We start from the raw sequence: 27,457 nt of genomic DNA, 5'->3' as shown, positions 1-27,457 counted from the left end.
TTGTGGCAGGAAAGTTGAACCTCTCTACAGGTAAAAGGCCATATATATTTCATTGAACCTTTTTTGCATTAGCCTACTCTCAAAAAAAGATGGGCGTCTGTCTATTAAGTAAAGTATTTTTCAGTATCAGACTCTTATTTTCAAAAACAATCTCACCAAACATAAGGGTGGCCATTTTGAAATTCATATCTAACAACTTTCCCAAGCCGAGTTCCATGCGCCTGTTGTGATGTCCATGTCTTCGAAAGCAACGTAAGTAAGTAAGTAATCGTGTGAAATTTACTTGATTATTTGAATGAGGTTGGCTTGGAATGGTGGTCAGACCAATGGATATACAAGTATCATCGGTTGGTGTCACTGTGGGAAAATATGGGAGAAAATAGTTTGCAAAATGTGAGGATCGAAATTACCCCAAGCTGAGGGGATGCATTTCAAGGGTCCTGCCTTTTTGCCCCAAATACATTATGATTTTTTGGGCCCTTGATCAATGCTCTTAACCCTCTCTGCTTCAGGGGTTCTGTATCATGGCTGACCCTGTGCTCTGAAGAAACCAAGTGAGCTCGTGTATGATAGCAAGACTAACCCCAGCAAAGATGAACTCCAGCCAAGACTTAACCCCAGAAAAGATTATTCCCAACAAGACTAACAAACTTTCTACACAAGGGCACCATTCTAGGCTCCCCCTCATCCGACTCCATTCCAGGATTTGATTTTAATGGACGGGGGTTCCACCAATAGTGGGACAGCAAAGAGCCAGATGCTGCAATGCCCTTCTGAAATTGACAAATCCTGGTATAAAAACACAGCATACAAGTCCCGGTTCCACTTTCAAAACCAGGAAATCATTTGAAAAATCAATTTAAAAGGAGGACATTTTTATATTTTATGGAATTAACTGAACAAGGTCGAGTATAATGGCGTAAGCTAGGTTCCCTTGAGCAAGACCCTTGCTCACTTGTCAGTCCATTTGGATAAAAGCGATTAATAAAGCTTAATTAGAACCAGTTCAGAGCACCATAATGTACTATTAGTCAGGAGGTCAAGGTCATCATATTATTAGTTTCTTATTACTTATTTATCCAAGGCAGTTTGAATTCTATTTTCAGATCGAATGACCTTCGTGAAAAGAGTGACAAGAGTGGGCGCTATAAGGTGTAGCCCACTGCAAACCTTTTTACCTATTTTTAGTTTAGTTAGTGTTGTAATGGTACACAAAATTCACGGTTCGGTAGGTACCTCGGTTTTTAAGTCGCGGTTCGATTCAATTTCCTTAGGGCGAATATATGCATAATGAAATTGCTTATTTTTTTATTAATGCAATTTATTATTTTTAATGTTTGTAAAAAAAAAAAAACAACGGTTTGCATTTTATCACAATTTTAAATAAAATGCCTGCTTGGTAAAATAAAATAAAGTGTAATATTTTTTCATATTTGATAAAAATAAAATAAGTCTAATTAATTCAACTTTTTATTGTATTCATTAAATTGAGTAATTGATTGCATCGGCACAAATTAAATAGATTAAATCATATTTAATTAATTAAAACACTATTTTAGTTTACATTTGTTAGACCCTACACAGTAAGTGTGTTACATTTAATACTAACATTTCTAAAGATATGTTCTACTTTTAATTTCAGCATAATTTAACAAATGTCTTCATTCCTTCCATCCTTTATTCATTTACTCCCTCGATATGCGTAACTGTCAGGATTTTTCACGGAATTCTTGAATCTTGACATAAAACAAAAGAATCCAGATCGCTAGCATTAGCGATTACCAGGAAGCGGCCGCATTGCAAATCTTATTTCGGGGGGAGATTAGCCACAGTGCTAATTCTGGTTTCTTTTTGATACCCCTGGCATTGTTGTGTATGTTTTCAAGTTTTAGGCGGAGACTAAATAGTGGTCATAAGTCGACGACTACCTGTACATCCGTGTAAACTGAACTTTTCATTGCGAATACGCCACATAGCTCTGAATTAGCAGCTAGTTAACCCTTAAGACTAATTATCTCGAGTATATTTAAAAGAATTCACTTCATGTAAAAGTGCATATATTTTTCTTTTCCTTTGTGTAATACCTGGATAAGCAAAAACTCCCTGACAGTTAAAGCTAAAACAACAACAACAACAAAAACGCACAAAGTCACAGTTAATGGAGTTGATACACAGTATAACACCTGATTACCGCAAGGTGACAGCCGTTATGGCAGTTGTCAATAAAACCCGGGCCTGATAAATGAACACACCACAGTCATTCACTCTTAAAGGACATTCCTAGTTAGCTGTAATTGAACACTTTGTTCACGTAGCCATATGTGCACGACTGGGGTGGATTAAATTGCCCTTGTGCGTGGGCTGCCATTGTGTAGGACGAATTCAGGTAAAGATGACCATTGTGTAAAAAAAAAAAAAAAACGGGCCCTTTTATCCTTTTATATGGTTTTTTTTTTATAATGTCATGTTACAGATTTATTGAGATTTAATTACGGGGAAAGAAATCGTTTTTGTATGCCAGACTACTGGAGTGGAATTTCTGAGATATATGTAATATAATACATTATATTTGTTTGCTACGAATATTTTCATATTTAGATCCATTTTATGGACCTTTTGACCTAAGATACAAAGATTGAGTGTTCAAATTCCAGTCACACAATGTTGCGAATCCTGGGCCCCTATACAAGGCCCTTACCTCTATAGCTGCTTATTTGTATGAATGAACAAAAAGGCACTCTAGGTAAAAGCATCTACAAAATGGCATAAATGTGAAATGACATACTGGTGGCGAGGGATTGAGGAGGTCTGGGGTTCAGTCAGTGGTCCAGTTTATCACAAAAGTGTTCAATGCGGTTGAGGGAGTCAGGGTGCTCTTCAGGACGCTCAAGATAAAGTTCTACTCCAACGTCAACACTCCATGTCTTTATGGAGCTCGCTTTATGCCCGGTGTTTGGACTTTTAAGATCGAGCGATGGGAATTCCAGTATACAAAGACATTCTATACAATTGGGTACTTCCAAATTTGCCGGTTGTGGTAACCAAGTATGTGGAAGATCTTTAGTGGCCCGCTGTAGAGCTCTCTTCCTTATTGAACACCTTTACCAGGATTTGGACCGTTGATTGGAAAGGCCACCCCACTTCCTCCCACATCTGTGTCTGAACGCCCCTTGTGGCTGGATGAGCACGAATCTCTACAAAATCAAACAGTCGAGGAAGCATATATCAGCTTTATGGTCAGGTGATCTTTTGTGCATTTTAGATACTGGATGATAGAAGATCTACAAGTGGAGTGGAGGATATTATAGCAGCAAACGGGGACTAAAGGTGGAATGAGATACAATTCTTATGGGCAAGTGTCCACAAACTGCAGTGTGTCTATATGTGGATTTGATCATTATGTATCACTTATATTGAGGGTTGTCTGAATTTCGAATGAGTCTAAACTACATGTATTTTCAAAGCCTCATTAAAAATGTTTTTTCGTCAGACCAGGTCAAGGACCGAACAGAAGGCCTGCCGAGGCTTCTGTTCCTTTAATCTGAGGCTGTACACTGAACGATTTACTGAAACATTAAAGTGCATAATGTACATCCCAGTGTTCTTGCCTGGCGTCAATTGAAAAACGTCGCCTCATCTGCTTCGCTTCTCGACCGGATTATAAAGCGATTACGGCCGTGCCGCGGCTCTCGGCTGTGACGCAAACAAACGAAGTAGATTACATTTGCTAATGCGTTTAGCGAGAAGTCAAGCTCGCGTTCCGTTTCGCAATTTGACACTCGACTCCGTTTCAATGGCAGAGCGCCGGAGAGATTACGATAACCTTCTAAAAGGAATTAATTACAATCATCCTCTCGAAGGAAGAAAAAAAAAGTCTTGATTGAAGATAGTGGTTTTGGATTGAGGTTTCCAGTCTCCTCTTCATGTCCTTAATGGAAACATGTACCCTATATAGATAAAAGTATTGGGACACATGTATTTTTGCCAAACGTTTACGACAAAGTTGAAGGTACCGCACTGTATTGGACATCTTTGGATGCGGTGACATTTAATTTGTATTCCCTTTTAATTCAGAGACTAGAACCCTGTTCCAGCATGACATTGCACCTATACACAAAGCCAGCTCTATGACGATATGGGTTGGAATGGAAGATCTGAGCTCCACCCTTTTAAACACCTTTGGGATGAATCGGAATGCACACTTTAACATCTATTGCAACACCTTCCCGGAAGAGTGGAGGTTATAATACCAACAAATGGGAAGTAATTGTAGAATGAATTGTTCCAAAAAGCACATACCAATCGTATGGTCAGGTGTCCACAAACGGCTGTTAATATAAATACAATTTTTGTATGTAATGGTTATACCTACAGTTTATATTGTGACTTTATTCGGTTGCTCGAATGTAGCTTCAACCAGAGTATTCTTTTCCAAGGCCCAGTGTTCCTAGGACAGCACCAGGAATTGCTAATAATAATAAAAAATACATTTATTCACATGACCTTACATACAATAAAAACGCAAAAACAATTAACATTTTAAAATAATAAAACACTATTGAACCTATAAGACGTACGTATACAATGTCAAGGAAATTTTACCTGAAAAGATGCATTTTCAGACAAGATTTGAAAGACGGTGTCCGTGTTGCGAATATCGCAAAGAAGTCGATTTTAGAATTTAGAGTAGCTAAATGCTCGAGATCCCATACATGAAGAACTAAGAAGGGCATCAATCTAAGAGTTTGGGAAGGAGTATATGTTCAAATTAGGCCAAATTAATAAATATAGTTGCAAAAAAAAAGACCCCGAAAACAAGAACCCTCATTATGAACTGTAGATAGGAACAAATACACTGTCATTTATGCTTTGAGACTCCATCAACGAACAAGTCTACACTGGTACGCTGGATTAATATACCTAAACTCATATTGCGTATTAGGACTTGATGTCTTCTAGGAACCTAAAAGCAGATTTCAGGATTTATTCCTTTCCTCTTTATTAGTCTTTTGAATAAAGAAATATTCTTGTTATTCGATTTGTATCCTCTAATTCCACTCTATCCATCGGAATCACGCAGTCAAATCCCGGTTTATCTCCTCTTATTGCTCGTGCCAGAATAAAAAAAAAAATCCTATCACATCCCCTTTAATAATCCTGTCAGTTGTCGGGAAACACTCGTTCCCGATGACGACGTAATACTTCATTTAGCAGCTACACCTGTCTATTGTGGCGTACAAGCACGATTACGGCGCTATCAAGCAAAACTAAACATGTTGATGGAACAGATGTGGACGGCACCTGCAAGAACAATACAGACCCATCAAAGCGCTGTATCCGCAGCCTTCAGAGGAACTCTAACGTTCTACTCGAATCGCTTCCTGTTTCAATGTGTTCGATTTTGTTGCCATGAGAGTAACACAATCCAAAAGACCGGCATGGAGAGCGTTAATTAACCTAAAGTCGATCGTTGTGCGTTGTGAGCAGATGATCATCCATCCAGGTCTACCCTGCCCCCACATCCAGACTAAGATGAATGGGGCGGAATTACGCTCCGTTCGACTCATTAAGGTTTCATTTACCTAGAGTGAAAATTGGCAAAATAATTTATGAAGAATGCAGTCGCCGGAATGCACGTGCTTCACTTATCAAACGACTTCCGTAAACCCACGGGAAACGTCGACGAACGAGGCATAATTGATCGACACCGTCGGAGGAGCTAATTAAAGGAGACCGAGAGCGGCATGTCATGATTATTGATGCCTGTTGACAGATGTATATATTTAGTATAGTCTCATTAAACCAGTGTTCTGCAAAACTGATCTATGTGTTCCCTGAGGAATGATTTTTTATCTGTACCCACAGCTTTGGATACACCTGCAACCAGTCAGAAGGAAGTGTAAATACCTTGGTTGGTATCTGTAATACTATTAAACGTCAAAGATTGATGAGAGGTTCTTTAATTAAGTAAAGATTCTTAGCGGAAAAGCTGGGAGTAAAAGCGAAATCTCATTTACCGATCATTCGATCAAATGAGGGGACCACGACTAACCCTTGTATATATATATTCTCATGGATATATTGTTCTTCTCCATACCGATATAACAGTGAAATTACTTGCATGGTATTGTTCTAATAAATTTTATGCCCCCAAATTGGTTTGACCCATTGAGACATGGTCTTAAAAAAAAACCTTAATGCTTTTGTGGTTTGTGGACAAAAACATTAGTCCACATTAAGTTCAAGTTTATTTATTACTATAGTGCATTTCACAATGGGCATTGTCTTTACAGAACTTAAGAATTAAAGTGAATCATGTTTATTTATCCCGGATGAACAGCAACGGCCGACTGAGGCAAAGAAAAACTCCCTTAAGATGTTATGTGAAAGAAACCTTGAGAGGAACCAGACAAAAGCGGGATGGGTTCATTTGGGTAATATCAAGGGTGTGATTATAAATCTTAAAAACAATACAAAACACCGGAGAGTGATAACTACCATGAGTACCGGAGTGTGTGATTATGAGTAATGTCCTTTCTGCAGTCTAATACAGTCAGTTGACGTTGTGGAACCAGGAGCTACTAGCTAACATAAAATAGCTCAACATGTGAGATCATCATAGATCTAACAACGGCTCCTTCATGCCAGAGCCTTTAAGTATTAGACATTAGTCTTGTAGGCTCTTGTAAGTTGTAAGGTGGCTTCCCCAATGAATGGACTTGTTTCCCAGGACATCCCACAGACGCTTTGTTCGGATTGGTATCTGCGGTGTTTGGAGGCCGAGGGGAAAGTGGTTAAGATGTTGGACTTCTGATTGGAAGATCTTGAGTTTTAATCCCAGAACCACTAAACTGTCATTGCTGGGGTCTTGAACAAAGCCCTGTTGTAACTTTCTGTAAATTAGGGTGTCTGTCAAATGTCATAAATGTAATCAGGTTCCTCAAACCATTTTTGAACTAAGTTTGCAATGTTGATCTGCAAGAAGCATGATACTTGGACACTTCTTTCAGGGAATACCATAAAAGTTGGTCTGCAACAATGTTTAGGTAGGTGGAACGTGTCACGGTAACATCCACATCAATGCCGCCACCTAAGGTTTGCCCAGAGTCTTGCACTTCCTCCAATGGCTTGCATGATGCATATTAATGCCATCCCCCCTGCAAGCACCTCACATGCCCAGCCACTTTCCTCTATTGCTCCATGGTCTAGTTTTGGTTCTTCTGTGTCCATTGTAGGAGCTTCCATTTTTGTACAAGGGGTCAGTATGGGCACCACTGAGTATGGGCACTGACCATATGCTGCAATCTATGATGTGTTTTGTGTGGACACTTTTATATCATATCCAACATTCACTTCTAAGCAATTTGTGCCTCTTCTGCGATATCATACCTGGCAGAGTAGCCATTGCTCCCCATTCGAATTAATGATCCTTGGGTAGCTCTTTGTCGGTGAAGAACTTTTGGTAGGGAATAAATCCCACATACCAGGAAGACTTTACAAGACCTGGCATCTTGAACATTTTTTGTCCCAGGTGTGGGGCAGAGCATCAAGGTCCATGTCAGAGTCAATCTTAGACTTTTCCAGTTTTGCTACTTCCTGGGAAAGGGTTAACTTTCAAAACTGGTTATTCAATTGCTGCCTCCTATATTCTATCCCTTGATAGGTTCCAATGAAGCAAAGTAATCAATGTTTACATGTTATAGCTGCTTGGTGTGTGTGTGTATATATATATATATATATATATATATATATTAATACATCCAATGATGTGTTAAACAGACTGAGCAAACAAAAAATATGCTAGTGTAACAAATAGCTGAAAGCTCTCCAGATAAGAATGCTCCAAAGGGGGCCAGAACAAGGAGGGAAGGCACATTCATTAACCACATCCCACCATTCCGAACAGTCCCCGAGGGCAGCCTAAAGAGTGATGTCTCTGTTTTTAGATCCTTGACCTGCTTCTGAGGAAATAGAGCTATAATCTGCCAGGAGAGAGCTTTGACTATCCTTAGATTAATTGGATTCTCTTAAATAAACCCAGCAAGGTCAATTTAATCATTCGGTGTAATTACCAAACTGTTGTGTATTAAAATAGATGGGCTGTTGAAGGGAAAAGAAAAAAAAATAGTACAGTCTGAGTTCACTGTGTGTGCAAGGCAATAGATTCTATTGTGTATTTTTGATGGTAATCAGATGAGCTGTTTGCTACTGTAATTACATCGCTAGTCCAAATCATTTGACATAATTTTCATCCCCCTATGCATCAGTAGATATTTTTTCAAAGGTAGTTAAACAGATATCTTTCAATATATGTGGATATATTTCGACTTTTCTTGTGTTTAAAGACAAAATACAGCACACACGAAGTACCCGTGCTGGTCTGATTAGCAAGTAGAGACATTTTTTTATTTTCCTGAGAGAAAAACAAACCTGACAAGGACCTCATTCAACTCAAGAGTCTGCAGTCGCCTAGAAAAGAGTACGAGAACAAAGAGTGTGCGTCCACTTCAGCAGAAGGCCTACTTCATCATCGGCACAGGCTTATACATCCAAGGCTGAGCAAAGGTTTGTCCTTCTCCTGACTAGAAAGAACCTTGTGCTGTTCCCCTTTTTCTTCACTTCCTGTCCACTTCCCTTCACTCCCTCCCTCCCTCTCTACTGTCTATTGGAGCTTTTAATCCTAAACACTTGCCCCTTGTCATGCAGGCGGCGCCGCTGTTGATAAGCAGCGTCCTTCACTGTCACCCATAATGTCCACACAAGCGGCCCATCTCATATGGGCCAGATCCTCCAGATTTACGGTCGCCAAGTGGGTTTAGGTGAGCACTTTTCCTTGTTGATGATGTCTACGTGCCGATACACAGACCCAGAGCCGAGATGAGATGCAGACATCAATAAAATCCATGACGATCGGCAGTTCTAGGAGGCCGGAGATGAGTTATTTACTTTTTTTTTTTTTTACCCCGTTCTTCCCTTGAGATGGACTAAATCATGGTGAATTGCTTAGCCCTGGATTTAAGAAACGCTATTTAAGGGTGACCTTGAGCATTTTGGATATCTATTTGCGCTCATGACGCAGGCAGTACTATAAATTTGGCGAGTTCTTAAAGCTGTAAGGGAGATGAGCTTTTCTCGGGTGTAAAGAAAAAAAAATAAACAAGTAAAAGGAACGGGAGGAGAGATGATAAGTGCAGCGATCGGTCTTGGTGTTGGAATCAATGCGAATTAAATATAACAACATCTGGGAGAAATCCAATTTTTCTCTATTGTGTGCTTTGGGTTTAGTTTTGGAATGAAAACGCTGCTGGAGAAGACTAGATTGGTGTGCAACTAATTCAGGCCTAACTCATTCCTATGGATTTCTGCATGTTCAGCCTAAGGGACTAATCATAATGTTAGTTCCTCCAGACAGGTTTTTTTTTATTCCCCATAGCCTGGTCCTTTCTAAACGTCAAATATTGGTCTGAAAATTCATTCAACCAGGTTATTTATGGTTTTTTCCACCAAATCCTTCTATGAAGTTGATCACATTGACCAAAAAAGGGCTAAGGTTCAAGCGATATAGACAAAACAAAAGTTAACCGAACCTGATCATGACGTTCAGATGTACTTTCTAAACATCCCACTCCACATTTAGTAGCATTGTGCTCTTACCTTCATTCTTTATATGTTGATTTCAGAGTTTGGTTGTGGAATGTAATACTGATGTAGGCTTAAGAGGCCTGAAGTGCAGTAGTCAGAGTTTCAGTTTATCCCAAAGGTTTCCAATAGGGTTGAGGTCAAATCTCTACAGCAGGCCGTTTAAGATCTCCCACTCTAATCCATGCAAAGCCATATCTTCATTGTGTGCAGGAACAGGATTGGGTCTCCTAGTTCAAATGAAGGAAAAATCAATGCTACCGTAAAACGAAGACTGTGTACAATTATATGCCCCCAGATTTGTGGTAACCGATTGGGAAAGAACGACATAAAAAATAAAGACAGAGACGGAAACTGCAGTAAAATTTAATTAAAGTTACCGTACTTTTACTTGAGTAGAATATATAATTTTCTTTCCACCTCCGATTGTGTATCATGAAGCAAACCGAGTGCACAGTAGGCATTGGTAATTGAGCGCCAAAAATTCCCACTACCGGTTTCCTAGTTTAAACCACAAGCTAGCACTAACAGGTTAGCCCCTCAGACAGCTGGTCCTGCTAACCCCAATCTGCTTCAAATAGGAAAATATGTTAGCTGCCACCTTCATACAGCCATGAGGGATGTTTTCTACACATCTGAATACACAACTAGCACCTTTGTATTTGTCTATTAAGCCTACATAGAATCAAACGTTCACACTAAATTGACAATGTTCTAAAGAGGCATAAACACATTTTCTTTTGCTACTAAATTGATAAATCTGTAAACGAATGTGTTAATAAAGATATTTTGCTGTATACAACCAGTCAAAATATAATTGGAAACGCAAACTTTGTGTCCCCGTTTACATCATCTAATCAAAATGGCCGATCAGACAATTGTGTAAAGTGTGCTTTTCCCATTATAAAATGATTTTATGGTTCAATCAGTAGTGCTGACTGTAATCATTTTAAAGTTCTTCACAGTAAAAACACAGTAGCCAACTTGGTGCTAGCATTATTTTTTTTATCTACCGACTAGCTTGGTGTTACAGTGATTTTTAGTTCGAAATGTTGCCTGGATGTTTACCAGATTATATAAAAATAGAAGCAATAGCCAAAAAAATTTAAAAGTGGCGTCATGAGCTACAAAAAAAAAAAATCCATAGTAAGCCTTGGGGTGGAAAAGTTTTTTTTTTTTCATTTCTTTTTGTATAAAATGGACAGTAAAATATAATTTTTATTGCAATTTATTCGTATAGTCTGATGATTAATCCAAGTTCTGATCCTTAAAGTCTTCTAGAGCTTTTCTAGAATATCAACTTGCCTTCCTGATTGATTTAAATCGTCCGTTTTCATCTTTATATTGTTTAGTAGGTCATTTGTAGACCATTGACTCATCCATTTCATCTCTAGTGGTACGTGTCCTCACAGGTTGTGGAACGATAGCTACAACCATTTGATGTGTTGACGTGATCCAACTGACGGACTGGTCCATGATACTCTTTAGATGGTATGGAATGTGATCACACTGAAATGTGTTGTGTAACTTAACGTAATGTAAATTCTTGAGTACACGGTAACAGCACACAAAATGTTCAAAATATCATCACACATACATGTGTTGTATTTCCTTGTGACTGATGTTAAACAGGGGGAGTGGTGGCTCCAGCGGTTAAGGCGCTGGGTTGCCGATCGGAAAGTCTGGGGTTCAAGCCCCGGTATCGCCAAGCTGCCACTCTTGGGCCCTTGAGCAAGGCCCTTAACCCTCTATGCACGGGGGTCCCTTACGCGGGAAATATCAAGGTCCGTGACGTCGGCGTGACGTGGGGCCGCCTTCCCGTGGGCTCACCACCTGCAGGAGGGACCGTAAGGGACGGTGCTGTGAGGATTGGGCAGCAGTCAAAGGCGGGGTCCTGCTTAGACTGCTGCCCCCGCGACCCGAATTACGGATAAGCGGGAGAAAATGAATGAATGAATGAATGATGTTAAACAGAGAAAGTCCTTCGTTGAGAAGAAATCTTCTGAGATGTCCATATAGTAGCTGCCTTTACTTTTCCTTTACTTCCGGCTTTATTGTTGGTCAGTTAGGGATGGATGTATTAATGATTAGATGGATAGATGGACATACATGGATGTATAGATACAGTAGATTAGATAGGATCCATCTAGACATGGATAGATGACAGACATTCAGACAAGGAAAGATGGACCACTTTAACAGATGGACGGTCGTCCACTTGCTTCTTTATGCAATTATCGAAACGGCTAATCATGTGACAGCAGTGCAGTGCATCACTTGCATGATTTCAGGGACTTTCAGCATGCAGAAGTTCTTCGGGCAGAAATGCTTCCTTGTTGAATGGGGTCATGAGCAGAACAGTTAGACTGGTTTGAAGGCAATGGGAAGTCAAAGAAGCATTCTGTAAAGAAATGGTGAGCAGAAAAGCATCTCACAAATGCACAAGATGTCAAAGCTTGAAGCAGATGGGTTACAACAGCAGAAGACCATGTCGGGTTTCACTCCTGTCAGCCAAGAACAGGAATCGGAGTACTGGGCAGAAGCTCAAAACTAGACAGCCTGGAACACAACCATATGATTTATTTATTTATTTATTTTTTTTTTCCCCAATACTTAGCTGTCAATTTTCACTGAATTGTACCCTCCATATGAAAAGAAAAAAGAGCCAACAAATTGGTCCCATATAAAAACATTTATTTGACATTTAGTCCCCATTTGCTGTTATAATACTCTCCACTCTTCTGAGATGATGTTCCACTAGATTTTAGTGCTTGTGTGGATTTGATGGATCTTTCATGTAATTGTCTCGTCTTCTATCATTTTTCCTCCCTCACCTTTTCCTTCTTTTCCTGTTCAATAAAGGTCGCAGAGGTGTAGCGAGCCTGACTAAATGATGTTTCACTCTTCGTCGGTGGTGGAGATATAACCCACGTTACTCGGCTTTTCTTGACACGTTAGTCACAATTTGCCAATTTGCCGCTACGGAGTCGTGACACATAGGGAAGTTCGTCTGCCTCGGGGTTGAACTGTGAATAAGAAACATTGGCGTTCTGTCGTGTAACCCAGATTCCGTTCAGGTTTTCTTGACACCGTTAGATAAAAAACGTTGGTTTGATTGTCCAAAGATTCAAAAGTATTTGCTTTCAAATTGACTTTATTCGATACTGATATAACAGTCGTCCAGCGTCTATCGCGTTAGTTAGGCGCACAAACCGACGAATTTCCACGATTAATGGATGGCACCCCAATTTGCAAGAATATAGCGAGATGAATTTTTGTGTAAATTTATAGAAACATCACATTTATAGTGAGTACTGTACAGTACAGTACTGTAGCGTAGCCTATGCGTAGTTTCTCTGCCTGTTTATTGGTCGAAGTGTCCTATGATATCAAAAAAGGGGCGGGGTTAAATATACACTGCATTCTTTATTTTCATTGGCTAAATCTGATGATGTACGTCTTCAACCCCGCCCCTTTTTTTTAACGTCAGAGGATACTACAACCAATAAATAAGCGGAAATCTACAGTTTCTTATGATGAACTGAAATCGGGAGCATTTGCGAAGCCAAATTGAAAATTGCAATAAAGCGCGATTCGAATCGTGATAAATTGAGGGACAACTGTACTGTGATTTATTTATCATGTTCCTATTATGATTTTTGTCTGTCTCAAGACTCTTTGCTTAATCATCTATGTGGGAAAAGACTGAAATGTGACTCAGCACACCGATCTATTAATAGAATTGTATTAATGAGTGAAACACTGATTGATATCTTATAAATTAATATTAACCCAAAACTTTCTTCGAAGGAAATCGTGCAAATAAGGCCGCAGGTGCTGTGGCAGGTTCGAAGACTTTCTTCCATCATTTATTCCTCTCCAAACATTCTGCTTGCTGTTGAACTGATGCTGAACTTTATGCTCAATGGCAGTTCTAGCTTGAATGAGGCCCTGGATGAATTACGCCATGACCCCCAAAGTCTCCCCTTTGATTAGATTCTGCTCTGAAAAGCTGTTTTCTGCTTCAGCTACCATCACTGGACGAGTAGGAGTGTTCTCAGAGCAGTCTACAAATTTGTATACATTTCTGAGCTCCATTTTATGTAGTTCCACCCAAATATCACCCTGAATGCATTTATTGCGCGTGCACTCAGAAAGAAGTCCTTGGCTGATTCTAGCTATAAGATACATATAATATCTTGTAATTTTGTATAAATGTCTTTTAAATTAGCATTTTTAAGCTGCACTGAAGATTTTCTTTACTGAACAGTACAATCACAGAGAACATCACCTCAATTAAAGGTAACCAAATCAATAAGTGTTTTGTTGCTACACACCTTATCATAAACTAGATACTATAAATTATAATGTTATGCAGACTAAAAGAAATATTGTTGCTCTATGCGTAAAAGCAGAGCGGGCAAGTGATCTATATTTACTCGCCTGTTTCATTAAATGCATTATCCTACAGTATACTCTTGTCTAAAAGAGAGTGATAGAGCTGCATAGACACCTTTATTATTTGCATTTTTACGCTTAATTCTTTCCTCTTTTTTTTTCTCAATTGGTCTAAATTTTTTGTCATCCATAATTTGGATTTAGTGCTGCCCCCTATTGGCGGCTGCCTAAATCCGCCACTGTCAAGCGGCAATCATAATAAAGATTCAAAGCGGAGCAAACGCCCAACCCTGATTGGTGGCTTGCTGTGTGCTTGACCAGTTAAGTTTGTATCTGCTCATGAATAAAAGGGAACGACAGATTTGGGGAAATGTAGTTGCGTACAAAGTAAGACGATCGACTTGAGTTGTAGTGACGTTCAAGTCTTCCCAAACGGGAATCGATTAAAGAACAGCTACGTAAAAAAAATGACTTAAGTACAGTAACGAATAACATTTACTTCATGTCACAGCTTTCCCAACCCCCATTGCACTCTATGATTGGTGCCACTCCAACGGACATCTTTGTTGCTGACGTAGTCGGGGCAGGGTCCCCAGCATCCAGTAGAGCGTTTGCATTTCCCCAGCATGTAGTCTCGGTTTGTGCCTTGTGCTACCTGGCTAGAACTTTGCTCCATACGGAGCGACTGGACAGACGACAGTCTTTTACACTTCTGCCTAGTGATGGATAAGCACCTTGCGATCTCAGGACACGCCGGTATCTTGGCCCAATCGTAGCCGCACAGCGTTCCATCCTGCCTGGGCGTCTGGAAGCATATCGACAGTTAGCAGATGAGTGAGCCCAGGTACTTGAACTAAGTGACGTCGTTCATGGCCTGGCTGTGGAACCAGGCAGCCGCACTGCGTTCCATGTGGTCGTTCTTTTTGAAAATATTGAGTCCAGTTCCATTTCTGAATTTAGTATATTGGCGCTCTTCTTTTGCTAGCGTCCCGTCAGTCGTCGAAATGTCGGGTTTTATTGTTGTACTGGAGTTAGTAATAATCATTTTGGTAAAAATGTCATTTATTTAATTTCTTTTACATCCATTTATTTATCTTTGATTCTTGTTTAATTTTATTTCATCACAAAATCTATAGAACAAAATAAATCAATTATTCATTCAATCCCATCTTTCTTTCTTTCTTTCTTTCTTTCTTTCTTTCTTTCTTTCTTTCTTTCTTTCTTTCTTTCTTTCTTTCTTTCTTTCTTTCTTTCTTTCTTTTTATTTCTTTCTTTCTTTCTTTCTGCCATGCAATCTGCATTCCATCACTGTCGGATTTCTTTCTTCACACCTTTGTTCTACTTCTCAGAGGTCATGCGCAGCTTTCTTCAGTCATGTCCAGAGACTGAGAGGTTCATGTCCAGTCTTATTTTAGGATTTGGGATTGTTCGTCCATCCATCCATCCATCCATCCATCCATCCATCCATCCATCCATCCATCCATCCATCCAATGTTTAACTCATCCTTTTAAATAACATCCATCCATGCATTCAAATCCCATTTATTCATCCATCCATCTGTTCATAACTTTAAATTCTATCATCTATTTAAATCCCATCCACACACCCCTCTTCCACCCTAATCCCATCCATGAATCTGTTCATCCATCTATCAATCTATTTAAATCCCATCCATCTTTTTAAGGCTGATCCATCCATCCATCCATCCATCCATCCATCCATCCATCCATCCATCCATCCATCCATCCATCCAAATCCTAATCATCCATCCATTGGTTTATATATTCAAATTCCATTAATTTTTTCAAATCCTATCCATACCCCTTTAACCCACCCTAATCCCATCCATCCATCCATCCATCCATCCATCCATCCATCCATCCATCCATCCATCCATCCATCCATCCATCCATCCATCCATCCATCCATCCATCCATCCATCCATCCATCCATCCAATCAGCCATTATTGGTAAATACTGCAAAGAGCTTTCTTTCTTTCTTGCTTTCTTTCTTTTTAACCCAACTATTTGAGCTCAGCAGTAACTGTAGCTAATACAGGAAGCAGCATTTCTGTTATATATATAAAAGGGAAAAAACTGGAACTGTACAATTTCATAAATCACTGCTTTCACAAGGTTCGAATCAGTCGCACTGTTTCCGTTTCCTGACAGAAGCTCTTGTGACAGGTGGTTCTATGTGTTGAAGGATTAAGATGATAACAGATGTAGCACAATAGGAAGCCTCTTACATGGATCCCAGAGTGTCTGTTTGCATGGCGATAGCCTGTAGGGCACAATCAGAGGGTCTGGTGCCACAACTCTGCAACCAGATCTGCTGTTGTGTATCGCTAAAACAAGCGAGTGTCGGCAAGCAGCATATTTTTCATATGTTGCTGCTTAAAGGCCATGCAAACTGCAAAGAGCTGAGCTCATGTGTTGATGTCTGTGTTAGATAGAATTATAATTTTCAAAGCTCCAGGGCTGTTTTATTTTCTTTAGTTTTTTTTTGTTTTTTTTCAAGTGCAAGATGAAAATCTTGACAGTAACTGCACATTGGCAGACATAAGTTCACCCTGTTTTTTTTGTTTAACTTCGAAACCCTTTAGATATATTCATAATCGCATTGCGCACGCACACACACACACACATACACACACACACACACACACACACACACACACACACACACGCATGACTATACATATAAATTCCAGCCATTCATTCATCTGGTCATCTGTTAAAATCTGATCCATCCATTTATTTTAATCCAAACAATAACTTTCCTTTTAGTCCAATCCCATCCATCCGTCCATCCATCCATCCATCCATCCATCCATCCATCCATCCATCCATCCATCCATCCATATTCTAGTCATCCATCCATCCACCCATCCATATTCTAGTCATCCATTCATCCATCCATCCATTCATCCAGCCATCAATCCATATTCTGGTCATCCATTCATCCATCCATCCATCCATATTCCATCCATCCATCCATCCATCCATCCATATTCTAGTCATCCATTCATCCATCCATCCATCCATATTCTAGTCATCCATCCATCAATCCATCCATATTCTATTTATCCATCCATCCATCCATCCATCCATCCATCCATCCATCCATCCAGATTCTATTTATCCATCCATCCATCCATCCATCCATCCATCCATCCATACATCCATCCATCCATCTTCTAGTCATCCATTCATCCATCCATTCATATTTTAGTCATCCATCCATCCATCCATCCATCCATCCATCCATCCATCCATCCATCCATCCATCCATCCATCAATTTAAGTAAAAAACATTTACTATATACGTGCTGCGGATTCCTGCGAAATTTGCTCCAAACCAGAACCCGCTAATGTTCCGAGCCCAAAAATATTGGGACACCAGACTTTTCCAGCCATGTGTGTTTCTTTCTATCTTTGTCATAAATATATGCTTATAAATTGAATTGCTGCCTGCACCCCAGAACTCCTCACTTCGTCCCACATCAGTACCTGACTTTACTACTACCCTTGTGGCTGAACGAGTACAAATCACCACAAGCGCACTCCAAAAATCACATACCGATCTTATACGTAGGTGCACGCAAAATTTTGACTGAACAGTGAATCTCTATATGTATAAATGACTCCATTGACGCTATTACAAACGTGTGTTTAAGACTAATTGGTCTTAATGATTCGTGTCATATCAGTAGTGTCCAGTCTCAGAGGTTAAAAAAAAGAGATGCTGCAATGATGACTTATGTAATATCTATTGATATCTATGAAAATCGAAAATTGACTGTATTCACACTTGGTTATTTTTAATATTTATTGCTATCGACTTGAAACACCTCAGCAATCAATGGCTTTTGCCCCATGCCCTGTTTCTGGCTACAAAGTCAAGTGTGTAGCAGGGGAAATCTGTCCCCCCTCTATACCTCCCCAGTGAGATTTGTGATCCAGGAGCTCTAATTGAAAATAAATAGCTCACCAGGTACTCCTGTAGCAATCTGATGGACTGGAAAGTCAAGCCACAGACGACGACATCATCAAGGCCGTTTCGTCTCGTTGCCTTCTGGATGTGCGGCGAGATTAATTAACCTAATTAAACTTTGGTAAAAGCATATGGGAACACGGGCGACTTCCAGTCCTGACAATCAAGCGTGCAATAATTATTACATTGATTAGTAAAACCGAGCACTAAAAGCCTTTTTTAATCGTGCGACTTTTTTCTTTTCTTTTCCTTTTCTTTTTGCATATTGCTGGATTACTTCAGAAACGCCAGCTTTTTACTCAGAGCGCTGCATGTTTGACATGCCAGCAACCCACCCACAGTGAGAGAGAATGAAAAATTCACTTAACTCCTCACATTCACTTTGGCCCTTTCATCATCGAGCTTTGTGATCGTAATTTCGAGCACCAGTTCTTTCGATTTGCATTTGTTTGAAAGTCTGCTGATGTAGCGCTTAGAATGTGCACGCCGAACACGCTGATGCGCTACCGCGTATCCGTACACGCCGTTTCGGGGGGGGGGCGTTTATGTGCTATGAGGGGCTTTTCGAGTTTTTGAGACTTTTAAGTTTGTTAAAATAACAGAATACATTTTAAAGAAACGCCATTCCTTTTTTCGCCAGTACGCCTATGACGACCTGCTTCACTTTGCTCGGTGCTGAAATGTACGGCCATCTTTGAAACGTTTACGCCGTTCAAACGTCTTATCGCGGCTTAGCGTCTCAACACCATAGACACTTCTGTAGAAATCCGCAGTTTTTGGACTGTCTCTGGACTGGCCCGCGACTTGTGCGCCACCTATCTGTGGTAATTCTTACATATTATGATTAGACCAATTAGAAAACAGGTGATAAAGTTTTCAAGAAATTTCACAATATATATTTATGATTATCTATGCACAGGTGTATATTTGCCTACAAGGGGTCTATGATCATGATGCCTCATAAGGATGGTCTTTTTAGAGCACATTTGTCTTGGCCAGATCTACACATCTTATAGTTACATTTGGTGGCTTGTGAAAGTGTCCTTGCCTAAAATGTCTATCGTGTGATATTCCCCCCCTTAGAAACAAAGATGCCTTAAAACTGTGTAAACAAGGCAGATATTTTTTATTTTATTTATTTTTTTTGCGAGGTTCTCAAAAGTGCAGTATGAAGGCTGTGGTAAAAGAAAAACAACAAAAAATAAAACATACCAACAATATTCTGGATGCAAAAACAGATCAGGACAAGAGTTGAGCCACTTGTTTTTATTGCATTACGTGTTCAGCTCATTTAATACGCACGCTGAACAAGAAGAAAAAGTCCATACTAAATAAAAATGGAACCCTGGGGTTTTATCTGACTTTACATTTTGATCTATCTATCTATCTATCTATCTATCTATCTATCTATCTGTCTGTCTGTCTGTCTGTCTGTCTGTCTGTCTGTCTGTCTGTCTGTCTGTCTGTCTGTCTGTCTCCAAAAGCACATTTGAAAAATCTAGTTGAACATCTTCCCTGAGCTCCAAGTGCTTTAGAAAATTCAGGCCTGGGGGTTCCAATTCATCCCAAAGGTGTTCAGTAGGGTTGAGGTCAGAGCTCTATTGCAGGCCACTCAAGATCTTCCACTCCAAATGTTATACATGTCAATCCATATAACGTAAAGTGTATATTGATGTGGCACCAATGCCGGAGCTACGTTCCATTTTGCACAAAAGTTATGGAGCATAATTGCACACACCTCTTTTTATTTTCAATAATTTTCCCTCGTATACCAGTGTAATCGAAGCAACTGTTAAGCATTTATGGCTTTTTTTTTTTTTTTTTTTGACTCCATGATGTTCAGGTACATGGGTTTAATTCTTCACAACGGTTCTCTCCGGTCAGTCCGAACAGCTCCAGGCGAAATCCTCTTCCTCGCACTGAATAATCTTCTAGCTAGTCTCTTCTCATCCTTTTCTCTCCAAGCCACATTACAATGCTGAATTATTCAAAAGCTTGTTTAGCTCGGACATAATTTATGACCTTCTCTGCTCTTGTTCTATCTCTCTTCATCTCTCTTTTTTTTTCTTCCTTTCACAGTAGTGTAACTAGGCGTTATGTTACTCCTCTCAAGGCTCTGAGAGCCATCAAAACAGTTAATTAAACAGAGTGCCATCGCTTGCGTGTGATTTGAAAGTGAGCTTTAATTATAAAGACTCAGCACCATATTTCTTGGCACCTTTGCTTGAAAACAAATTGGACGTACAATACATTTTTTTTTAGATTATATGCTGTACAATACAGTATGAAGGAGTCATTAAGAGGGAAAAATATTGTAAGGAAAAATTAAATGCTTCTTTTTATTGTCAATTCACTATTTAAGAAGTTTAATTACGATTATGGCATTTACCAAACACCCTTATCCAGAGCGACTTTCAAATTCATAGCAGCTATGGGATAGGGGGCTTGCTCAGGGGCCCAGCAATTGCAGATTAGTGTGGTTGGAATTTAAACTTAACCTTTTGATCTAATATCTAATGCCTTAACCACTAACCAACCTCTATCTATCTATCTATCTATCTATCTATCTATCTATCTATCTATCTATCTATCTATCTATCTGTCTGTCTGTCTGTCTGTCTGTCTGTCTGTCTGTCTGTCTGTCTGTCTGTCTAGACTGACTCTGTCTGTCTGTCTAGACTGACTCTGTCTGTCTGTCTAGACTGACTCAGTCTGTCTAGACTGACTCAGTCTGTCTAGACTGACTCAGTCTGTCTGGACTGTCTGTCTGTCTGTCTAGACTGACTCTGTCTGTCTAGGCAGTCTGTCTGTCTGTCTAGACTGACTCTGTCTGTCTAGGCAGTCTGTCTGTATGTCAAGGCAGTCTGTCTGTCTGTCTAGGCAATCAATCAATCAATCTATCTATCTATCTATCTATCTATCTATCTATCTATCTATCTATCTATCTATCTATCTATCTATCTATCTATCTATCTATCTATCTATCTATCTATCTATCTATCTATCTGAATTTATTACATTTATTTATCACTGTTTGTCGGTCGGTCTCTCTGTCTGTTTAAATCTAAATAAATACATTAAATGCATATAGATATAAATGTCCTATTTATATTAAGACTTTTGTGCACTAAAGGTTTGTTATAGAGTTACTCAGAGCGACACAAGTCAACCATTCATTTGATAAAAAAAAAAAAAAAAAAGTTAATGAATCAATAATCAGTAATTAAGTGTCTACATTTCCATGCCCTCATTTCACTATGCACTTGAAGGAATCCTCTATCGATTTGATGTAATTGCATTTGAACCCTGAATTGAAAACTGCACTAAACACTGGGAACGGGTGATGAAATGATATACACAAGCAGCGTTTACTGCAAACCAATGCACTTATCTATTTGTCTAAAAAGGTAATGAGTTGTTCTCATGAAATACAAATTAATGTTGTTCCTGGGACTCTAACCGTCAGACGGTGGCATTTGACTCAGTGGAAGTGCCGCATCATTACAGTTTGAGAACATTTGACCGTAAGTTTTAGTCCATTTTGAACATCTCATTTGCTGGTATTATAATCTCCAGTCCTCTGGGAAGATGTTCCACTAGATATTGGGGAGATTTGTGCATATTAAACCACAAGGCTGTAAGTAAAGTCAGGTACTAACGTCTATCTGTCTATATATCAATCAATCTATCCATTAATTTATCCATCCATCCATCCATCGACACACCCACCAAACCATCCATCCAACCAACCCACCCATTAATCTATCCACTTACCCATCTATAATTGCATGCTTTATCTATCTATCTATCTATCTATCTATCTATCTATCTATCTATCTATCTATCTATCTATCTATCTATCTATCTATCTATCTATCTGTCTGTCTGTCTGTCTGTCTGTCTGTCTGTCTGTCTGTCTGTCTGTCTGTCTGTCTGAAATAATTTGTCTGTCTGTTAAATTATCTGTCTGTCTGTCCGTCCGTCCATCCATCCATCCAATCAATCATTGGTCTGTCTGTCTGTCTGTCTGTCTGTCTGTCTGTCTGTCTGTCTGTCTGTTAAATCATTTTTCTGTCTGTCTGTCTGTCTGTCTGTCTGTCTGTCTGTCTGTCTGTCTGTCTGTCTGTCTGTCTCTGTTTTAAATCATTTGTCTGTCTGTTAAATTATCTGTCTGTCTGTCTGTCTGTCTGTCTGTCTGTCTGTCTGTCTGTCTGTCTGTCTGTCTGTCTGTCTGTCTGTCTGTCTTTCCACAAATCTGTCCATTCATCCATCCATAATTGCCTGATTGATCTCTATCTATTTAGCGGTTTCCTCCATCCATCCGTTCATCCATCCACTCGCAAGCTTGTTCCCATTTGCGTCATTTTCAGTATCACAGATGTGGTTCCAGAATCTTGGAGGTCCGCAGAGGTTAAATCACTTGCCCAGGGGGTCGGAAAGTAAGTCATCCCATCAGTGAGGTAATGATTGCGAAAGGATTGTACGTCCTGTCACCTTAACGGGCAGAAAATTAGCTCCCGCTTTCTCCGTTTAGACACACACACACACTCACACTCACACACACTCACACACACACACACACACACACACACACGGTAATTGATAGCCCTGAGAACCTTCGGCGCATTACCATAAAGGGTTCGTACCGAAGACTGGATATTAGTATTTGGTTATGAAATGCAAATGAGGAGATGCAATATAGATGGGTGATATTGATGAATAGAAATAATTGACCAAGAGTAGATATCAGAGGAATACGTCTAGATTCATATCGAAGCGCCTTTTTTTCCCCCAATTGTGCGTTCATTTTCAAAATGAGAAGACGTGACTGATGATGACCTTGGTGCTGCTGCTTTTTTTCCCCAAAAACTTAGAGGTTTAATATCCAAAAAAAAAAATCTGATCTGTTTGAAATTTTATTAAAAAGTAAAAGAGTCATTTTGGTTTGTAGGTTATACATGATTTGTACAATAAAGGCATTCGGGGAATAATCGGCGTAGGAGTTAAAAGTGCGAAGAAGATCTTGCAGTGATGATCCTGTAATGCTTGACCTTTTATCTCTAGCCAATAGTATGCAATAAACCCATAATCATAAATATCGAATAAGTATCTGAAGCTCAATTGAAAATGTAATCGTTCATCAGAGCAGGCTGCTGGAATGAGCCTGGGCTCGTGACATTCTCCATCGTTTAATCCACATCTAGAGCTTATTGGATCTTCCTGCCTCTTTCAATTCTACATTTTTTTCAACTAAGAGACCCAAACCTTGTTTGGGGCATGAAGCCGGCTGGTTTGCTTTACGTGGGTTGGAGTGGAAGACCTTGATTGGCCTGCTCTAGGGCTCTGACCTCAATTCTATGGGATGATCAGGAACTGCACCCTCCTCGCTTCAGCTCCTACATCGGTACCCAGCTTTACATTGCGTCTCGTTTTTGTGGCATTTATCAGATGCACTTATCCAAAGCGATTACATTTATCTAATTTATACATCTGAGCAGCTTGGGTTAAGGGCCTTGCTCTGGGGTCATGGAGTGGGAGTTTGGACAGATTTGGATTTGAAATCATGACCTTTCGAATGCAAAGTCAAATGCCGTACCCACAATTTTATGCCATTTATGCCGGTTGAGGGTTAAGGGCCCAGCAGTGGGCGCTTGGTGGAGCAGGGATTTGAACTCACAACCTTCCGATGCCTTAAGCACAGAGCTACCGCCTCCCTTTAATCTTTTACTAATGCCGGTGTCCTTACATTGCATGATGGTTCTCCTTCAACTTCAAAGTATCTCCACTCCAAACTCTAGTAATCGTTGGACGAAAAGCTCCTCGATGGCACGTTAAAGCCCGACTCTGTTTTCACACGTACGTCCGTTTTCCATGTGGTTTATTTCAAGGCTGCAGTTTGAGTTGGTGCTATGGGACATGCTTCTGTAGCTCTTGACGGCAGAGCAGTAAAGAGAGTGGAATGGACTAACTGTTGCATGAAAGCACATAACAGCCCTGTTGGGGTAAGTGCTCGCAGAGAACCTGTTATGGCGGTTGTTTGCGCTATTATAGGTCATAGGGTAGAGGTCGCTAGTCTGGCTGTAGAGAGAAAACAGACAAAAAAAACAACAAAGAGGGACAAATTAGTACTTTTGAAGCTCCAGGAACCAGTGTTACAAGGAATCGTGTTTTATGATGTGCTCATTGTTTGGACTCTGAACTGAGTAGAACTTGTAAATAAAAGTTAAGAATGAAGCTGCTCCTGAAAAAAAGAAAGGACTATTTATATTTCTTCAATCCATGATGGCCTTTGGAGTTGTTAAGTACCTAAACTAAATTTTTCTAGCTTATGTATGTAGGATTTTAGCCTCAACTAAACTCTACAAACCAGAAATGCAAAAAACTGCTGAAACTAAAAAGCGGTGTGTCTGCAGTTTGTCTTCACCTGAACATTTCAAGTTGAATTTTTATTATTATAATTTTTTTTTGCAGTTTTGAGTTAGTCAAATTTTGGTGCAATTTTCTGAAACCTGGCAACCCTTTCATTCAAAACTCTTCGAGGGTTTCTCGATTTAATATGCACATTTTTTTGAGTTGTTTTGTTGGCTGGAAACGTTGTCGCGTTCTCGCACAAGCGAAGCTACAAACCGCTCGTTTATCCGTGTCAAATTTTGAAAAATATCCCTAGTATTCCTAGTTTCCGAACCTCTCGCAACGGCGCTGCAAGAAAGACTTCTCTGCACGTGGAATTTTTTTCTGTGATACCGGGTTGTTCCAAATAGACACACTGGCACCGATTGAAAACCGAAATGATAAACTATCATGGAACAATTTAGTCAAGAATCGATATGGCAGCTTGTCAAGTGGAGGGAAAGAAAAGGGTGATGACACTGAACTGAAATTTTCTATGAAGATTCCCAGAGTATATAATTTCCACAAAACAATGCAATCAGAGAGAAATGGCAACAGAACGTGGCAGGAAGTGCTTCTTGCTCGAAGAAGCGAAAAAATGCGATATCAACAAGATCTATCTTGGACAATAAAAAGCATTAAATGGTATCTTGTGAGCAATAGGGTGGTGTAAAAGTGTTGGCCCCCTTCCTGATTTCTTACTTGTTTGCATGTTTGTCACACTTTAATGTTTTAGATCATCAAACTATTTTCAATTTTCGTAAAAGATAACACAAGTGAACACAACATGCAGAACAAAACTACATGGCCCTGTGTGAAAAAGTGTTTGACCCCTCTGTTAAAACTGGTTTATCACACCCGAGATCAATTTCTCTAGCCACACCCCCAGGCCTGATTACTGCCACACCTGTTCACAATCAAGAAATCTCTTAAACAGGACCTGCCTGACAAAGTGAAGTAGACCAACAGATCCTCAAAAGCTACACATCATTCCGAGATCCAAATAAATTCAGAAACAAATGAGAAAGAAAGTCATTGAGATCTATCAGTCTGGAAAAAGTTAAAAAGCCAGTTCTAAAGCTTTGGGACTCCAGAGAACCGCATTATTCACAAATGTCAAAAACATGGAACAGTGGAGAACCTTCCCAGGAGTGGCCAGCCGACCAAAATTACCCCAAAAGCACAGCGATGACTCCTCCACGACTGGTGTTGATGATCCTCCTCTATCATCAACTCCATCTTCATCATTCCCATCTGCATCAATACTCGCTTCATAATCAACACAGTCCATCACCAACATCAACACCATCTTCATCATTTCCATCTGCATCAACACTAGCTTCATAATCAACAAAGTCCATCACCAACATCTACATCAACACCATCTTTATCATTTCCATCTGCATCAACATTAGCTTCATAATCAACAGTCCATCACCAAAATCTAAATCAAGACCATCTTCATCATTTTCATCTGCATCAACACTAGCTTCATGATCAACACAGTCCATCACCAACATCTTCATCACCATTTCCATCTTCAACATCATTTCCCTCAACCGACATTATCTTCAACACCATCTTAATAATGAACATGGACATGTTCGTCGTCTTCGGTCGCTTGTCCTGCGGAAGCGGAAATCGAAGCTCCTAAACCGAGAGCTGAATGCAATAATAAGCTGTGTCTCCTTTTCCCGTTTGTCTCTCGCCGATGTTGGTGGCGGGAAAACGGAATAAAAAAAAAGAAAAAAATTTCTTCTCTGGGATTCTTCCGTCCAAATACCCGAAACACCAGCCTCCATACTGTGGTCTATTCTGGCCTTATATCCCGACCCTGACCACATGTAAGATCATCCTGACTCCAGGCAGATGAAGAAAGAACGCAGCTTTCAAACATGTTCCTTTTGAAGCGCGAAAACGCAGATCCTTGAACACTGACATGGAGGTATTGAAGAGTGCAACCTTGCGTTTTTTTTTTTTTTCCCCCAGTATATTTTTCTTCAAAAAGATGGCTGAAGGTCAAACGGTCTTTTGTGTGGTCTTCAAAAAAAAAAAAAATCCAACCTTGTACAATCTATATGGCATTCTTCTTATAATTATAATCATAATCATAATAATGATTCTTTTTCAGCCTGAATAATATCTTTTATATTTCATAGACAACAACAGCAGATGCCTCCTGCTGAAGAAATCACTTGACTCGTCTTGAACTTTCCCAGCACCGCACAGACCTTCAGATTCCACGGAGAAAAAAAAAGCGTCAATCGGATCGCGTTATTTGGCGACCCGCCAGAACGTCACCTCGCGTTTGAATTTCGACGGAAAAGCCGCAAGAAAGAAATTCAAAGGACCGCCAGACGACGATGAGCTCATCGAAAATGACAGCGAATCAAATGCGTTAGATTTGATCTTTCGATCTACAAAACAACGGTTTTTCAAAATAAATAAATAAATAAACTCGTAGCCACCATGACACGCTAATTCGTACGTCCGAGATCTCCGGTCCCTCTCAAGATCTGCCTTGTGCAATTGAATATAAAATCTGCACTTAAATCGTGAAATGTATATTATTTTTATTTTATTTGTATTTATTTTTTTGGAGTTCATTTAGACGATGGAGCGTTTAAAGAAAGGCTGCGATTTCTATCGACGTGAATGGGACAGACGCAAAGAGACCTGTTTTTTTGTCCCTGTTATGCTTGGTAATGGCGCCAATAAATTTGGAATGTGTGCATGTTAGAAGACAATAACACCCACACGGCGGATCGTGCTGCAGGGAGTAAACAGTTCGTTCTGGGCAGCCTTTAAGCTCGATTTTAAGCCAATGGCTTCTGAGTGTGTTGGAAAATGATTAACAGTTTCATTGAAGAAGGAACATATGGTGGTGGAAAAAAAAAAAAAACGGAGAAATGACGGCGTGTTCATTCATCAGTTATTGTCTGGTATAATTCTTCCAGTGGATTGTTTTATATACAAACAGAACACACGCATACATAATTTACCCTGGATGACATTACTATTATCTATCTATC

The 27,457-nt window shown here is 39.7% G+C and overlaps 1 protein-coding gene across 1 annotated transcript in view; it reads left to right on the top strand.

Moving 5' to 3' along the window:
* Nucleotides 1-201: 201 nt before the first annotated feature.
* Nucleotides 202-27,457, top strand: part of nkpd1 (NTPase, KAP family P-loop domain containing 1) — a 225,862-nt gene continuing 198,606 nt past the window's right edge. The window contains exon 1 of the mRNA XM_083557771.1: nt 202-256. The gene's annotated coding sequence lies outside the window, so the exon portion shown is untranslated. The remainder of the gene's footprint in view (nt 257-27,457) is intronic.

This window comes from Silurus aristotelis (assembly GCF_946808225.1).
Source record: "Silurus aristotelis genome assembly, chromosome: 13".
In the NCBI taxonomy this organism is placed as follows: Eukaryota; Metazoa; Chordata; class Actinopteri; order Siluriformes; family Siluridae; genus Silurus; species Silurus aristotelis.
This window is presented reverse-complemented; position numbering and strand designations above follow the sequence as displayed.